The 18,834-nt window shown below is 37.9% G+C and overlaps 1 long non-coding RNA gene across 2 annotated transcripts in view; it reads left to right on the top strand.

Annotated features, from left to right (window-relative positions):
- The window catches only part of LOC129647785 (uncharacterized), an 88,507-nt gene that overhangs the window by 41,283 nt on the left and 28,390 nt on the right, over positions 1 to 18,834 (top strand). The window contains exons 2-3 of one of the 2 annotated variants that reach the window (XR_008712501.1): positions 15,459 to 15,667; positions 17,254 to 17,372. This is a non-coding gene — a long non-coding RNA (uncharacterized LOC129647785). The remainder of the gene's footprint in view (positions 1 to 15,458; positions 15,668 to 17,253; positions 17,373 to 18,834) is intronic. The other variant, XR_008712502.1, reaches the window with a different exon arrangement.

The following is an 18,834-nucleotide window of genomic DNA, read 5'->3' as shown; positions in this document are numbered from 1 at the left end:
CTTCTGTGTATTGTTACCACCTCTTTTTAATATCATCTGCTCCTGTTAGGTTCATATCATATCTGTCCTTTATTGTGCCCATCTTTGCATGAAATATTCCCTTGGTATCTCTAATTTTCTTGAAGAGATCTCTGGTCTTTCCCATTCTATTGTTTTCCTCTATTTCTTTGATCACTGAGGAAGGCTTTCTTATCTCTCCTTTCTATTCTTTGGAACTCTGCATTCAAATGAGTATATCTTTCCTTTTCTCCTTTGCCTTTAACATCTCTTCTTTTCTCAGCTACTTGTAAGGCCTCCTCAGACAACCATTTCACCTTTTTGAATTTCTTTTTCTTGATCACTGCCTCTTAAACAATGTCACAAACCTCTGTCCATAGTTCACTAGGCACTCTGTCTATCAGATCTAGTCCCTTAAATCTATTTCTCACTTCCACTGTATAATTTTAAGGGATTTGGTTTAGGTCATACCTGAATGGTCTAGTGGTTTTCCCTACTTTCTTCAATTTAAGTATGAATTTGGCAATAAAGAGTTCATGATCTGAGTCACAGTTAGTTCCAGGTCTAGTTTTTGCTGACTGTATACAGCTTCTCCATCTTTGGCTGCAAATAATATAATCAATCTGATTTCAATATTGGCCATCTGGTTATGTCCATGTGTAGAGTTTTCTCTTGTGTTGTTGGAAGACAATGTTTGCTATGACCAGTGCATTCTCTTGGCAAACCTCTGTTAGCCTTTAACCTGCTTTTTTTGTACTCCAAGGCCAAATCTTCCTGTTACTCCAAGTATCTCTTGACTTCCTTCTTTTGCATTCCAGTCCCTTGTAATGAAGAGGACATCTTTTTGGGGTGTTAGTTCCAGTAGGTCTTGTAGGTCTTCATAGAACTGTTCAGCTTCTTCAGTATTACCGGTTGGAGTTTAGACTTAGATTACTGTGGTATTGAGTGGTAGGTTATCAAATTTATTTGCACAGTAGTGTTCTTAACATTTCTTTGTTATCATTGTATAGCTTGTAGAATGTGTATGATACTGCCAAATCTATTTTGCTTGTTCTTTACCCACTTGTGTATCAGTTTTACTGAATTTAAAGAACCACCTTTTTTTGTCTCATTTACTTTCTTTACGGGTTTTTCTTTTTCCTATTTTATTGGTTTCTTTTTTTTTTTTTAGTTTTACAGCTCTATTTTATTTAGAAGATGGAGAGTGAGAGAGAGAGAGAAGAGCGCACACACGCAGGAGAGAGAGTCCGAGAGAAAGAGCTTTGGCTCCTTCTTTTATATGTTTTTTCCTCCACCTGGGCCTGCCCTATGCAAATTGGGCTTAGCCAGGAGTGCTGTTTGTTCTGCCTGAAGTTTTCACTCTGGTCCTCGGACCTTCCTTTGACCTTCCTTGTCTTTTAGCTACCGCCATTTTGGACTCCTTTTCCCTATTCTACCTACCTAACATTCCCCCCTTAAGAGATGGGAGGCCCAATTCTTTGGGAATAGGGGTGTCGAGGTCTTTCTGGCTACTTCCTGCTGAACTGGGGCGGCGAGGGGTATTGGGCCTCCCCCTCTTGCTAGTCTCACTCCTCAGAGTCCTTATAGCGGTGTCCAAGGGTGTGTGATATTTTCCATGGTCAGCTGTAGTTTTATATCTTTGTTGAACTGGCACTGCATGTTGTAGCTGGTTGACCTGGGCAGAGACAAAACAGGTTAGACAATTGACAGTACATGGAATAATCATAGGCATCATCAATATAGCATAACAAGGACTAGTAGGGACATTAGTCAATTTTAAATTCACATGGCCAGGATGGCTCAAGTCCTTCCTTGTTCAGGGATCAGAAGATCTATCTCCTGTCTGTTTTGGAGTACAGTCTCTGTCAAGCTGTGTTGGCTCCTTAGAGTTATCCTGAGAAATCTTATCACCAGAAACCAGATTTTGGGGGTGTTCATTAGAATGGTACTCATTTGTAGTCCTGAATAGGTATCTGAGATCTCCCAGGGGCTCACAGGTGTATCGAGTGTCCTCTTCTGTTTTCTTCCATGGCTTGACTCATGAGTAGTGAATCCAGGAGTCATGTCCTGGTACCTTGACTGCTGTGGGGGTAGAAAGTATTACAGGGTAGGGGCCCTTCCATGTGGGCTGGAGTTGAGCCTTTGGGGACCCATCTTTCCAGATTTTAATTAGGACTTGAGTCCCTGGAGCATATAATGGTGACTCTTTAGAATCTTTTGGGTCCTGGTTCATACCCCACAAGCATATATCCTGTTGGTTTCTTCCTTAAACCTTATTATTTCCTTTCCTTTGCTTGCTTTATGTTTACTTTATTCTTTTTTTCATAGTTCTTCAAGTCTGAAGACTAATTGATTCAAGACATCTCTTCTTTTCCAATATAAGCATTTGTGCTATAAATTTCCATTTAAGCATGCTTTAGTTTTACTCTGGAATTTTTGATATGCAGTATTTTCATTTAACATAAAATTTTATTATATAGTGTCCAATGTGATTTCTTCTTCAGTCATTTGGTTGTTTAGAAGTATGCTGTTTAATATTTAAAGATTTGAAAATTTTTGAAAATTATCTTGTTATTGATTTCCAGTCTAATTCCATTTTGGTCCAAGAACATACTTTGTATGGTATCAATCCTTTTAAATTCAAGTTTGTTTTATAACTAAAAATATGTTCTATCGTAGTGAATGTTCCAGGGTGTCTTCTTTTTTTGGGTAAGGGAACCAAGACAACCTGCTCCTGTACTGTTCTTCTAGTTCTGGGGTCTCAAACCAATTTGCCTTCATCTTTCATGCCCTCCTATCTCCTCTTGATTGTTTCTTTTGTTATTTTCATGTTGCTTTCTCATTGTTCTTAGTTGGAAGAAGCAAAGAGGAATGTGTCTACATTATCTTGTTCTATCACACTTTCATACACATTTTAACTTACTCATATGTCTTCCCTATTTTACTGTGAGCCCCTTAAAGAAGGTGCAGGGCCTTCATTTATCTTTATGTCTGCAGTGCCTTGTATTACACCTGGTATGTATGTAGTGTAGTAGGTACGTATGTAACATGTATGGTATTACTAGGAGCTCAATAAATGTTGAATTAGGAATTAGTATCCAATTTTATGTTTACATAGATATGAAGAAAAACAGAATAATATTTTGCTTAATAGACCATACTAGTGGGTCCTGTTTTTGAACATATAAAAAGTTGCTTGGAATAAAGAAAAGGAGACAATTGATAACAAATCTTCCTATGACAGAATTGAAATAGTCTGTTATCAAAGCACTCTAAACTTCACCAAAACTGCCAGTCATAATTAAAAAAGAAAAGTGACATTATTTGCCTGGTAATATACTCATGTCTCCGTTACTTAAGCCTTGGCAAATTGGACTTCATGAATGGCCCCATCTGTATTTATGCATCTATCATCTCTACACTGAGTTAAGTAACTACTAGAAATGGGAAATTTTAAGTCTGGAGGTAGGAAGAGATATGTAATAGTTTCAAGTGAGAAGAAATGCATTGTTGTATATAGTGGAAATAAAGATCTGCTAATTAAAATAAGCAAAAAAGAAAATTGCTAGTTCTAGGATCTATTGGGTTTGATCCCTGGGTTAGAAAGATCCCCTGGAGAAGGGAAAGGCTACCTACTCCAGTGTTCTGGCCTGGAGAATCCTTGGGGTTACTAAGAGTCAGCCACGACTGAGCGACTTTCACTTTCACACTTTCATTTGACTTCTCTGTTGGCTCAGACAGTAAAGTGTCTGTCTACAATGTGGGAGACCTGGGTTTGGACCTGGTTTGGGAAGATCCCCTAGAGAAGGAAATAGCAAACTACTCCAGTACTCTTGCCTGGAAAATCCCATGGATGGAGGAGCATGGTAGGCTACAGTCCATGGGGTCACAAAGAATTGGACACGACTGAGCAACTTGACTTTCAGTCTTTCAGCCTTTTCAGGATCTATTAGGGTCAAGGATGAATTGCCCAAAACAGAACCTCAGGGTTTGAAATCATATTCCTAAAGTCTTCTGCAAACTTCTCAACGTTTTTCCTACTTCTGTTTGGTTCTGTGTGGCTGTGTTCTACAGAGAGGTATTTTCCATGCCAGATGAATATGGCCTCTGATAAAGTCTAGATTTTCATTTTCTCATTTAAAGGTTCTTACACTGTTGGTGGAAATGTAAATTGGTGCAGCAACTATGGAGAATTGCTCTCTATAGTTTTTTATAGTTACTGTACCAATTTACATTCCTACCAACAGTGTAAGAGTTTTCTACACTTTATCCTTTATTTCATGCGAAATGCCAGGCTGGATGAATCACAAGCTGGAATTAAGACTGCCAGGAGATATATCAATCACCTCAGATACACATATGATATCACTCTAATGGCAGAAAGTGAAGAAAAACTAAAGAACCTCTTGATGAAGGTGAAAGAGAAGAGTGAAAAGCTGACTTGAAACTCAACACTCAAAAAACTATATTCATGGCATCCAGTGCCATCACTTCATGGCAAATGGAAGGGGAAAAAGTGGAAGCAGTGACAGATTATATTTTTTGGGGCTGCAAAATCACTATAGATGGTGACTGCACTGTAGATGGTGGCTGCATGGTAAAAGACCCTTGCTCCTTGGAAAGAAAGCTGTGAAAAACCTAGACAGTGTACTAAAAAGCAGAAATATCACTTTGCAGACAAAGATCCATATAGTGAAAACTATGTTTTTTTTCCAGTAGATTTGAGAGTTGGAACATAAAGAAGGCTGAGTACCTAAGAATTGATGCTTTCCAACTGTGGTGCTGGAGAAGACTCTTGAGAGTCCCCTGGACAGCATGGAGATCAAACCAGTCGATCCTAAAGGAAATCAGCCCTGAATATTCATTGGAAGGACTGATGCTGGAGTTGAAGCTTCAATAATTTGGCCACCTAATATGAAGAGCTGATTCATTGGAAAAGACCCTGATGCTGGGAAAGAGTGAAGGCAAAAGAAGAAGAGGACAGCAGAGCGTGAGATGGTTAAATAGCATCATGAACTCAATGGACATGAATGTGAGCAAAGTCCAGGAGATAGTGGAGGACAGAAGAACTTGGGGTTCTATAGTTTATGCAGCTCCAAAGAGTCAGACATGACTTAGCAACTGAACAACAACATCCTCATTTGTTTCTTATCTTCCCTCCAACTTTATGAACTTGAGTGGAAGACCTAAATACATTTTTTCCAAGGATGATATACATATGGCCAATAGACACATGAAAAGATGCTCAAGATTACTTATTATTTGAGAAGTGCACATCAAAATTCCAATAAGATATCATCTCACACTGTTCAGAATGGCTATCATCAAGTAATCCACAAAGAATAAATTCTAGAGAAGGTGTAGAGAAAAGGGAATGCTCTTAACACTGTTGTAAGGAGTGTAAATTGGTATAGCCACTATGGAAAACAGTAAAGAGGTTGCTTAAAAACTAAAAATAGAGCTACTATATGACCCAGCAATCCCTGGGCTTCCCAGGTGGTACAGTGGTAAAGAGTCTGCCTGCTAATGCAGCAGATCTAGGAGATGAAAGTTCGATTCTTGAGTCAGCAAGATCCTCTGGTGCAGCAAATGGCAACCCACTTCAGTATTCTTGTTTGGAAAATTTCATGAACAGCAGAGCTTGGACAGACTACGGAGTTGGACATGACTGTGCACACATGCAAGGCAAGGCAAATGATCTAGCAATCCGAATTCTGTACATATACCCAGGAAAAAACATAAATCAAAAAGACACATACACCCCACTTTTCATTGTAGCACTATTTCCAGTAGACAGGACATGAAAGCAACCTAAATGTCTATCAATAGAGAAATGAATGAAGATGTGGTATATATATAAAATGAAATATTACTCAACCATATAAAACAACAGAATTGGGTCATATGTAGATATGGAGATGGACCTATCATACAGAGTTAAGTCAGAAGGAGAAAAGCGGATAATGTATACTAATGCATTTGTGTGGAATCTATAAAAATGGTATAGATGATTTTATTTGAAAATCAGAAAAAGAGACACAGACATAGAGAACAAATGTATGGACAACAAGGTGGGGAACGAGGGGATGAGATGAATTGGGATATTAAATTGACATATATACATTATTGATATTATATATAAAATAGATAACTAATAAGAAACTATTAGGGATAGGTCAGGGAAACTTACTCAGTGCTCTGTGCTGACTTAAATGGGAAGGAAATCAAAAAAAAAAGAGGGGATATATGTATATGTATAGCTGATTCACCCTGTTGTATAGTAGAAACTAACAAAACATTGTAAAGCAACTATGCTCTAATAGAAATTAACTAAAAAATAAACAACCATTCTAAAGTGTTGGTGTGTATGCTTTGTGAATAACTGTACAGAATTTGATACAGTTTTCTAAAAATTCTTAAAATTATATTTAAATGTTATAATGTTGTAGTTCAGTCCCTCAGTCATGTCCAACATTTTGAGACCCCATGGACTACAGCATGCCAGGCGTCCCTGCCCTTCACCAACTCCCAGAGCTTGTTCAAACTCATGTCCATTGAGTCGGTCAAGCCATCCAACCATCTCGTCCTCTGCAATCCCTTTCTCCTCCTGTCTTCAATCTTTCCCAGCATCAGGGTCTTTTGCAATGAGTCAGTTCTGCCATCCAGTGGCCAAAGTATTGGAGCTTCAGCTTCAGCATCAGTCCGTCCAATGAATATTCAGGGTTGATTTCCTTTAGGATTGACTGGTTTGATCTCCTTGCATTTCAAGGGACTCTCAAAAGTCTTCTCAAGCACCACGATTCGAAAGCATCGGTTCTTCAGTGCTCAGCCTTCTTTATGGTCCAACTCTCACATCTGTACATGATTACTAGAAAAACTGCATCTTTGATTATACAGAACTTTGTTGGCATAGTAATGTCTCTGCTTTTTAATACAGTCTAGGTTTATCATTGTTTTTTCCCCCAAGAGGTAAGCATCTTTTAATTTTATGGCTGCAGTCACCATCTGCAGTGATTTTGGAGCCCAAGAAAATAAAGTCTGTCACTGTTTCATTGTTTTCCCATCTATTTGCTGTGAAGTGATGGGATCAGATGCCATGATCTTAGCTTTTGAATATTGAGTTTTAAGCCAGCCTTTTCACTGTCCTCTTTCAACTTCATCAAGAGGCTCTTTAATTCCTTTCACTTTCTTCCAAAAGGGTGGTGTCATCTGCATATCTAAGGCTATTGATATTTCTCCTGGAAATCTTGAGTCCATTTGTGCTTCATCCAGTCTAGCATTTTGCATGGTAAACTCTGCCTATAAGTTAAAGAAGCAGGGTGACAGTATACAGTCTTGATGTACTCCTTTCCCAATTTTGAACCAGTTCATTGTTCCATATTCCATTCTAACTGTTGTTCCTTGACGTGCATACAGATTTTGCAGGAGGGAGGTGAGGTGGTCTGGTATTCCCATCTCTTTAAGAATTTTCCACAGTTTGTTGTGATCCACACAGTCAAAGACTTTAGTGTAGTCACTGAAACAGAAGTAGATGCATATATAGAATTCTCTTGCTTTTTCTATGATCCAACAAATGTTGGCAATTTCATCTCTGGTTCCTCTGCCTTTTCTAAATCCAACTTGAACATCTGGAAATTCTCAGTTCACGAACTGTTGAAGCATAGCTTGTAGAGTTTTTATCATTACTTTCTTAGCATGTGAAATGAGGGAAATTGTGCAGTAGTTTGAACATTCTTTGGCATTGCCTGTCTTTTGGATTGGAATGAAAACTGATCTTTTCCAGTCCTGTGGCCATTGCTGAGTGTTCCAAATCTGCTGGCATATTAAGTGTAGCACTTTAATAGCATCATCTTTTAGGATTTGAAATAACTCAGCTAGAATTCCATCACCTTGTAGTGATGCTTCCTAAGATCCACTTGATTTTGCACTCCAAGTTGGTGTGGATGATAACTCATCATGGTTATCTGGGTCATTATGATCTTTTTAATATAGTTCTTCTGTGTAGTCTTGCCACCTCATCTTAATATTTTCTGCTTCTGTTAGGTTCATACAGTTTCTGTCCTTTATTGTTTCCATCTTTGTGTGAAATGTTCCATTGGTATCTCTAATTTTCTTGAAGAGATCTCTAGTCTTTCCCATTCTATTATTTTCCTCTGTTTCTTTGCATTGTTCCCTTAACAATGCTGGGTTCTAAAGATTCTCAAGGGATGTCCCAACCCAGGGATCAAACCCAGGTCTCCTGCATTTCAGGCCGATTGTTTACCATCTGAGCCACTAGGGAATCCCAAGAATACTGGAGTGGGTAGCCCATCCCTTCTTCAGGGGATCTTCGTGACCCAGGAAGCGAACTTTTGTCTCCTGAATTGCAAGCAGATTCTTTATTAGCTGAGCTACCAAGGAAGTCCATTATAATATTATATATTATATATATATACATATATATTTTTTAAAACTTTCAGCTATGTGGTTTCAAGTTTCATTGATGTTTCTTTGTGTAGATTTAATCTCTTTCTTTTCATGATATTTCATTTTGGTCTATATTTCACTTTATTCACTCCATGAACCTCTGATTCAGGAACATCTGTGAGTAACTAACCTCAAAATAAAATTAAAAATATTACTCCTAGACATATCATGGTAAAATTACAGAATACCAAATTAGCTGAAAATGTAAAGGCACCTATAGAGTAAAGATAGATCAGCCTCTAAAGAACATTAGTATTAGTGAAACATTAGTAAAAGTGTTCTTACTTATTAAAGGAAACTATTAAAACTGAAAAATATTGAAATATTGTCTCTAATGTGCTGAAATTCAATACATCTTTCCCAAGAATTCTATTTCATGCGTAGTTTTCAAGAATGAGGATGAATCAGAATGATTTGGGGCAGAGGGACTTTCAACAGATTTTTATAAGAAAATGCTAAAGGATGTTTTTTAAGCAGAAATAAAAGAATTACATGCAAACATTTTGAAATGGAATTTGAAATGAATTATAATAATTCATATTGGTTAATATTTTCTTAACATACATTAATATATAGTTAATATGTAATCTAGATATTCACTGATATATAAAAATAGTAATACCTAGTTTGTGTGTATGTGTTAAGGGTGAGGCACTGTAAAAGTTAAAAAAAATAAAAAACTGGGAAGCAATATAACTTCAAATGAAAGGGATAATGAAAGGTAAAATATTTTATGACTAAGGAAAACTATAAGGATTTGATTAAATTAACATTTTATTTATCATATATGTAATATTAAAAATTCAGATTATATGCTTAAAGAGTAATGAATAAGATGTAACATCCAAACAAGTAGAGAAAATAAAAATAATGTGATTAAGGTTGAAGAATAATAATGAGATTAAGGTTGAAGAAAAAGAAGTTTGCAATGAAAACCAGGTGCATACAAAGCACTTAAGACATTGGAGGAAAATACAAACACATCAGTAAAAGTGAAAAAAAAAAGTTTAAGATAAAGATTTTGAGTTAAAAAGCAAAACAAGCATTTTGTTGTTTACAAGAGATGAAACAAAAACAAAAAAAAGGTAAAGAATAGGAAAAACCTATCTTAGGAAATACTAATCAGAAGAAAACTGGTGCAGCTAGATTTGAGGAAAAAAATAAAAATATTTCTATAATTATGCATATTGCATTTATCAGGAAAATATACCATTCTAACCTTTATATCCTAAGAAAAAGGATTGGGATATAAAGAGAAATAACTGGTTGAACTACAAGAAATAATTCTAAAATTTACAAACTCAGCAGATTTTAAAGCATGTCTATCAGTAAGTTTCTCTTGAAAGACATCCCAAAAAAGTAAAAGAAAAAAATGGACAAAAATAATTTTGAGTTTTTTTTTTAATTGAATAATAACCTTGATGAAATGTGTATAAAAACTGCACACAGAAATAGGGAAATGCAATTTTGAATAAATATATGATAAACATTTTTTTGTAAATTTTTCATATGCTACATAGAATTTACTGACTTTCAATACATTTCAAAGATTGGTTTCACATGAGCTATATTCTCTTACTATTAAATGATAAGTTATAAATAAATGACTGGAAAAAGAATAAGCCATATGTTTGGAAATTTAAATGTCAACTTCTAAAAAACTTATGGATCAATGAGAAATTAAAAACTATTCTGAACAAAGAGAAAATGAAAATACTTTAAGCAAAACTTGTGACAAAATTCAGAAGCCCTGCTTTGAGGAAATTAATAGTTTTCATTATAAAATGGAAATGTTGAAAATTAAAAGCTAAATCAATTCTGACAAAGTAAAAGAAGAGTGAAATTAATATGGAAAAAATTACAAGAAGAGAATTAACAAAGGAAAAAATTGGCCTTTTGAAAAGACTAATAAGAGGTTTAAATCTGTGGCAAGATTTAACAAGGAAGAAATGACTGAAGCACAAACTTCAAGTATCAGGAATGAAAAGAGGGAGAGTACTAAAGATCAATTGTTAAAAAGAGTGTCAGAGGATATGGCCATAAACCTGAAAACTTAATGCAATAAACTCCTAGAAATGCAGTCTATCAGAAGTAACACTAAATAGTAAATACGTTTTTAAAACACTTTTAAATTTGAATTTACAAGTTAAACCTTCCCACAAAGGAATTCATTCTAGGAATTCATTTTATAATTTACTGATAAGTTCTATAGAACATTTATAAAAGAATTGTAACCAGGAAGTGTTAATTTTGAATTCATACTGGATCTTCTTCTGCGACTTTAACCCTCACCTTGCCACTTTTATCATTGTAGGCATACATAATGGCCTGCTTCTGGGAGATAATCTAAGATAACCCCCTCACATGAAGGATTATAAGGAAGTAAAATAATACATCCCCCTACCTGGGGATTTCATTCTAGGAGATATTTGTAAGGATAGAAGTCTTTTTAGTTTGTCTCCTCACCTCCCCCTCATCTCTGATCCATAAAAGAAACTGCCATCCAGGCCCTGACAAGATGATTATTTTGAGATGCTAGCCTGCTGTCTTCTTGGTCAGTTGGCTCCCAGAATAAAGTCCCTTCCTTTTCTCAACCCCTCTTCTATCAGATTAATTGCCCTATTGTGCAGTGAACAGAGTGAACTTGGATTTGGTAACAGAATGATTTCAATCTTATATAAATTCCTCTAAAGAATGAGAAAAGAGAAAACATTTCTAATTCATATAGAGTGTACACTATGTTGATCTCAAACCCATGAAGAAAATTAAAGCCAATCCACTTAAAAGTACATATGCAAGAAAAAGTCACAAGGAATATTAGCAGACAACTAAACAGCTGGATGTATCCAGAAAATCTTAAATTACTATTAGAAAAATGATTGTCATGTGAATTAAAATGCCACCTGCCGTATCAGTAAACAAAGGATGCTGAAGCCATCAAGCTATCACACAATAGATGCCCCATAGGTGAGCCCTGGGGGAACTCAGGATAAGAAAACACAGAATACTGGCTAAGAGAACTGAGGTGCATACCAAAGGAATGATTTCAGTGAGCCCAGATTCTTGCATCTTCCCGTACATAGAAAAGCACTAAAGTCTTTAAGGTAACTGGTTTTCTTTAATTATAAACAGTACTATTTTAATGTTCTTACTACCTGGCCTTTGGAGAAGGAAATGGCACCCCACTCCAGTACTCTTGCCTGGAAAATCCCATGGATGGAGGAGCCTGGTAGGCTGCAGTCCATGGGGTCGCTAAGAGTTGGACACGACTGAGCGACTTCACTTTCACTTTTCACTTTTACTTTTCACTTTTCACTGCATTGGAGAAGGAAATGGCAACCCACTCCAGTGTTCTTGCCTGGAGAATCCCAGGGACAGGGGAACCTAGTGGGCTGCCGTCTATGGGGTCGCCCAGAGTCGAACACGGCAGCACCTGGCCTTTGTTGCAAAACTCCTATATATCCCGGCTCCTCCTTTGTCTCTTTGGAGCAATCCCTTAGAGCATCTAAGAGGCTGTGTCCCCAGCTTAAATCCTCAGCTTTGTCTGCTGCATAAAACACAACTCTCAACTTTCAGGTTGTTGAATAACTTAATATAGTAACTAAAGGAGAAAATCAAATGATCATTTCAACAAATATAGAAAAGATGTTTTATAAAACATAATTGTTATTCATGATTTTCAAAAAATAATCATCTAACAAACTAGGGATAAAAAAATAAAGCTTCTTTACATAGTTACTGATCAACACTGTGAAAGAAACAAAAACTTACAGCAAATGATATACTTAATAGTGAAATGTTGGAAATATTTTCCTAATCAATGGACAAGAAAAAGACATAGATTATTATTTATCACTTTTATTTCTTCTTTGTAATAAAGTTCCCAGACATACAGTAAATCAAAGAAAAACAATCAAAGTTATAAAAAAAATGTAAAGGAGTTGTGATGCTTACTTTCACGTGCCAACTTGACTGAGTGATAGTGTGCCCCAAATTTTGGTAACATATTATTCTGGATGTGTGTGTTGGAGAACACAGAGGTGGTTAAGAATAGAAGATGTTAAGGACAGCAGATGAAGACCTGCTAAATGAAGAGACGGACACCTACCACAGTGGGTAGGCAGGGTGCTCTTTCAGCATCCAAGATCCTGCTTTGGGGAAGTGAAAACTCCAGGGACCATTGTGATTGAAAGTACAGAGGTACATTTTCAGTACATCCACACAAAGGCATTCCCAAAGTTTACTACCAATGGATCCCAGAAGGGGTGGGGTACATATTGTAGGAAATATTTGAATTCCTTTACCTACAACTCTAGTCTCGTTCAGTTCAGTTCAGTTGCTCAGTCATGTCTGACTCTTTGCGACCCCATGAACTGCAGCATGCCAGAGCTTCCTATCCATCACCAACTCCTGGAGTCTACCCAAACCCATGTCCAATGAAATGGAGATGCCATCCAACTATCTCATCCTCTGTCATCCCCTCTCCTCCTGCCCTCAATCTTTCCCAGCATAAGGGTCTTTTCAAATGAGTCAGCTCTTTGCATCAGGTGGCCAAAGTATTGGAGTTTCAGCTTCAACATCAGTCCTTCCAATGGACACCCAGGACTGATCTCATTTAGGATGGACTGGTTGGATCTCCTTGCAGTCCAAGGGACTCTCAAGAGTCTTCCCCAACACCACAGTTTAAAAGCATCATTTCTTTGGTGCTCAGCTTTCTTTATAGTCCAACTGTCACATCCATACATGACCACTGGAAAAACCATCGCCTTGACTAGATGGACCTTTGTTGACAAAGTAATGTCTCTGCTTTTCAATATGCTGTCTAGGTTGGTCATAACTTTCCTTCTAAGGAGTAAGCGTCTTTTAATTTCATGGCTGCAATCACCATCTGCAGTGATTTTGGAGCCCCCCCAAAATAAAGTCAGCCACTGTTTCCACTGTTTCCCCATCTGTTTGCCATGAAGTGATGGGATCGGATGCCATGATCTTAGTTTTCTGAATGTTGAGCTTTAAGCCAACTCTTCACTCTCCTCTTTCACTTTCATCAAGAGGCTCTTTAGTTCTTCTTCACTTTCTGCCATAAAGGTGGTGTCATCTGCATATCTGAGGTTATTGATATTTCTCCCGGCAATTTTGATTCCAGCTTGTGTTTCTCATGATGTACTCTGCATATAAGTTAAATAAGCAGGGTGACAATATACAGCCTTGACATACTCCTTTTCCTAATAGGAACCAGTCTGTTATTCCATGCCCACTTCTAACTGTTGCTTCCTGACCTGCATACAGGTTTCTCAAGAGGCAGGTCAGGTGGTCTGGTATTCCCATCTCCTTCAAAATTTTCCACAGTTTATTGTGATTCACATAGTCAAAGGTTTTGGCATAGTCAATAAAGCCAAAGTCTTATAGAACACCATAATGTTCACACTGGATAATGGCCTTATGGATGTGAGTAATGTAGGAAACCTTTTTTTTTTTTTAGCCAAAACTCCAGTCTCATTACATACTGGAGAGTTCACAGTTTTCAATCTTGTTTCATTGAATACCACAAAGTTCAGGAAAAAAAGTTGTGCAGGGATAAATTATTGGTCAGTATAACACTGGGGAAATCCCTTATGAGGGTGGTTTCTGCCTCTATTGACCTCATACATGCAATAAAACACTTATATTCCAGATTAAAAAAAAAAAATGTGAGCCATGGGAGAGCAGTCCTCTGTTCCAGATCCCTGGGAACAGGGCTGCAAGCATCTATTACTTATATAAGGTGGTGGTGGTGGTGGTGGTGGGGTGCCACCTTTGTTCAGGCTCAACTCTAAGTGGTTATTTTTTAAAGTGCCCCAGGAAAAGCGAGGTAGGAGCTTGTGCTGCTGTTGCCCACCAAAATCTTGGCCTTCTCAGCCCCCTGAAGCAGAATGAAAAATACAGAGTTTGGAGGGGATAGAAAGCTGGTTTTTATTCTCAGCCAGTGGAGAGGGGAACACAATAGACTCATGCCTCAAAATCTGTGCCTCTCACCACCCCATGAGAAGTCTAGGGGCTTATATAAGGCAAGGACTTGCAGTCAGGAGTTGGTGATGAAGAACAAGGGTGATAGGATCTTGGTTTCTTCCTCTTGGATTGTTTCGAAGCCAGTCATAAACTGGCATCAGTAACCCAGTAATTGAGTCTGGCAGTTTGGTAGCTCTGATACGTATCTAGGCTTTGCTGGTAGCTCAGCTGGTAAAGAATCTGCCTGCAATACAGGAAACCTCAGTTCGATTCCTGGGTCAGGAAGGTCTCCTGGAGAAGGGAATGGCAGTCCACTCTAGTATTTTTGGGCTTCCCGGATGGCTCAGAGGGTGTTGTAAGGGTAAACACTAGATAAGGGATGTGTTTAGCATAGAGTCAAAGGAGAAAATGTGAGTTGTAGCTCCTGCAGAATTAGAGGGCAGAAAAGCAAACTTAGTTACAGACATGCAGAGTTAGGAGCAGTTAAAGTAAAAAAAAAATTAAGAATATTTAGGCCTGCTCACTGCTCTCTTTATTTTTTTTGTTCTCAAGAAAGGGAAAGAGAAAAACTCAGTCCTTTTTTTTCCTTTTTACTGCAACACTGGGAATCCTAATTCCTGGAATCCTAAACTTCGGTCTTATTTTAATGTCCAGATTCTGGGTGTAAGCAGGATTGTTGTACAGGTCAATGCTTAGGCAGCAACTCAGAATGGCTATTTTCTCATCATAGTGTGTCAGTGAGGTGTTCTTGGATTATAGTAACCTGAGTTTAAAATTGATGTGTAGAAGTCACTTGCATTATATATATCAGTGAGAAATCAATTAGAAAGATGTAAGAAACGAATGAAGACACTGTTGTGGGTTGTGTCTCCCTTTAGAAGTGTTGAAATCCCAATCCTGGGTAACAATGTATATGACATTGTTTGGACATAGGGTCCTTACCAATATAATCAAATTAGATAAGGTTATTAGGATATACTCTAATCCAATATGACTCGTGTCTTTATAAGAAGCAGAGAAGAAACACAAGAACAGGCACAGGGAGAACCCCACATGATGATAAACACAGAGAATGGAGACATGGAGCTCTAAGCCAAGGACTACAAACGGTTCACAGCCACCACAGAAGGAAGGGAGACACAACAGAGTTTCTGCCCAGAGTCTCGGAGGAGTATGGCCCTGCTGACAGCTTGAATTTGGACCTCTAGCCTCCAAAACTGTGAGTGAATAAATTTCTGTTTTTTTAAAAATCACCCAATTTGTTGCACTTTGTTATGGCAGCCTTAGAAAATGAATACAGATACCGTTTATAGTAATCATAAAAAAATTACTTGAGGTAATCTAGCAGATGTTATGCTTAATATCTATGCAGAAAATATAATATGATATTGAAATACATAAAGGAGGCATAAATAAATGGGAATTCATACTATCATAACAATTCTACTTCTAAATTGACTCAGATTGAGTGGAATTACAATCAAATTTCCAAAGTACTTTTTCTTAGAACTTGATAAACTGATTTTAAAATGTGTTATAATGAGCAAAACAAGATATGTAGCAAGTTTGGACAGCTTTTAAATAATAATAAAATAAATAGACACAGTGCCCACAAATATCTTTCGAGAGTAGGAAAAAACACATGAATGTGGTTTTTCCAACAGTGGAAGCTGTGAAACACTAAACCTGAGTGAGCCACGGTCACATGCACAATGTGAGTGGATCTCAAAGATAAGATTTTGAAACAAAGGAGAAACTCAGAGAAGACAAACAACATTGAGCTTGTTTATAAAACACTAGAAAACACGAAACAACGCAACATATTGTTTTAAAACATTTATTATAGTTGATTTACAATGTTGTGTTAGTTTCAGGTGTACAGCAAAATAATTCAGTTATACATATACATATATCCGTTCCTTTCCAGATTCTTTTCCCATGTAGTTATTACAGAGTATTTAGTAAAGTTGCCTATGCTATACAGTAGGTCCTTATTGATTGTCATTTTATATGCAGCCCTATATTAATCACAGGCTTCTAATTTATCCCTCAATACATTCTTAATGTACCCATTGACAAGCGACATAATATAATGAAAATAAAGGAAATTATTTGTCACACAAATGTCTTGGAGTTACATCTGAGAATGAGTGAAGGGGCTTCAGTGGAAACCAGGCATGGAAAGAGAGGGCGGGTGCTTTGAGATACAGGAAATATTCTGTTTCTTAAGCTGGTGGAAGGTAAATAGATGTTTAGGCTTATTCTCTAAAATTTATATGTGTGCTTTATATGATCTTATAGTATATATTTTGCAACTGGATGGTGGCCACTTCCATGAGGAAACATATTCCATGCACATAAATTATTAACATTCTCTCTGGTCCAGCTGGTAACAAACCTTATTGAGAAAACTTTTTGAACCTGCTATTTGCAGCTAATGCTCATTGCCTGTAGAACTCCACGTCAAGTTTTTAACTTTACAAGGCTGATTCTTGATCAATATCTCCCCAGCTCTATTGGATCTGACTGCCTATTCATCATTTACTTTAAAGTCAGGCCCCACTGTGATGATCGCTGATTACAGGAGGCCACCTCGCCCACAGCTTCATTATCACCCAGTTTGCAGGCGGAGTGTTTGGTCCAGCAATGAGCTGAAAGAGAGCCAGGCAAATTTATGATATTGCATACTGTATCGATTTGGATGGGAACAAAAGCAGGGAAGGTCAATAGGATGGCATCCAAAGTCATTACTGGGCAGAGGAGAAGACTAAATCAAAATAAGCGATTATTTTATTTTTTTTTTAGCCATTTTGTCCTATGTTCCTGCAGCCTCATAAATGATCCCATATCTTGGTGTCAGAACTTTATCATAAAATGGCAATGGGACTATGATGGAAAATTCAGATCTGGGGACAAGAAAAAAGGTATAAATTCTTAAATGTTTTTGTCTCTATCCTCTATGAGAATGATTCAGAGAGTTATCTTGCATGAAACATGTTTTGTTTACGGTTCTAATCTGGCTTTCCTTGTCTGAAAGCCCTAATTCTTCTGCATTGCTCTCAGTGCGTTCACCACTGTGGGCCTTAAGTTTGTGCCCTAAAGCTGTAGGACAGTGACATATTAAACTAACCACAGAGAAGTGTTGACACCCCCATATTTATAGTATTTCTCCAGACTGACAGTGGAATACTAAAAGTCCTGCTGCTCCCAGGAGGACACTCCTGAACTGCTGAGTCACGTGGTTTAAGTCTCTCTGCTTCCGGGTGAATGAGGTCACCTGGGGGACTTCTAGCATGTGTGATTATGCCAGCTGGCCTCTGGGAGAGAGAATGGGTCTGTGTTCTGCTGTCCGTATCCGTCATTCCCTACTCTGGCACTGAGGTTTGTTATTGTTGTTGTTTAGTCACTGAGTCATGTCTGCTTTTTTGCAACCCCATGGGACTGTAGCCTGCCAGACTCCACTGTCCATGGGATTTCCCAGGCAAGAATACCGGAATGGGTTGCCATTTCCTTCTCCAAGGGATCTTCCCAACCCAGGGATTGAACCTGCATCTCCATCATTGCAGGTGGTGTCTCTACCTCTGAGCCATGAGGGAAGCCCAGTACTGAGGTTATTGGCTACTAATGATCAGATTCAGAAATCCCCTTTTGAGAGGTATCCTTGCATCACGGGCTACAGATTCTACCACTGGAGAAAACGCATATTTACTTTCTGGCTGTGGAATTTCCTCAGGACCTCTCTTTCCTTGCTTGCCCCTAGCAGCTTTGCTAACATCAGCAGCCTCCATCTCACATCAGTATCCTTTGTAGATGTCCTTTGCCCTTTTGCCTTTTCCTTTACACTTAATGATGTGTGACTCTTAAACTCTACTCTCTGATTATTGTTGCCATGACCCTGAAGCCCATGCACCATGATGCCATGGCCCCCATCAGGACCTAGCCTTGAAGGAGACTGCATAGCACCCTTTCCCTCTCCTTGTGTGTATGTGTGTGTATTTATGTCTGTGTGTATGACAGAGAGAGGAAGAGAAAGAGAGAGAGAGCTGGATCAGCATTCCTCCCTGTATTTCTTCCCCAGCAACCATCATGTGGGATTAATGAGATGTTTGCAGGACACACCTGTGAGCAGGAAATCTGAGTCATAACTTGGTTGTTGTGATCCCAGCTTTCTTTGAGCATAGCCTTGTGCTACCTCTTTCTATTAAAATATACCTTAGGTTTTGTTTCCTATATTTCCTCCTCTGGGAAGCCTTCCTGCTCACCTGTACTTCCAACATAATCTTCCTTCAGAATCTGTAAAGCTGAGATTCTGTATTTTTCTCAGTTAATACTTCGCATGAGCCAGATACCATGCAGAGCAGTCTGTACATACAAGGCATTATTCCT

This window comes from Bubalus kerabau, chromosome 3 (genome assembly GCF_029407905.1).
Source record: "Bubalus kerabau isolate K-KA32 ecotype Philippines breed swamp buffalo chromosome 3, PCC_UOA_SB_1v2, whole genome shotgun sequence".
In the NCBI taxonomy this organism is placed as follows: domain Eukaryota; kingdom Metazoa; phylum Chordata; class Mammalia; order Artiodactyla; family Bovidae; genus Bubalus; species Bubalus kerabau.
Note: the sequence above shows the minus strand (reverse complement) of the source record. Positions and strands in the feature narration are given on the sequence as shown.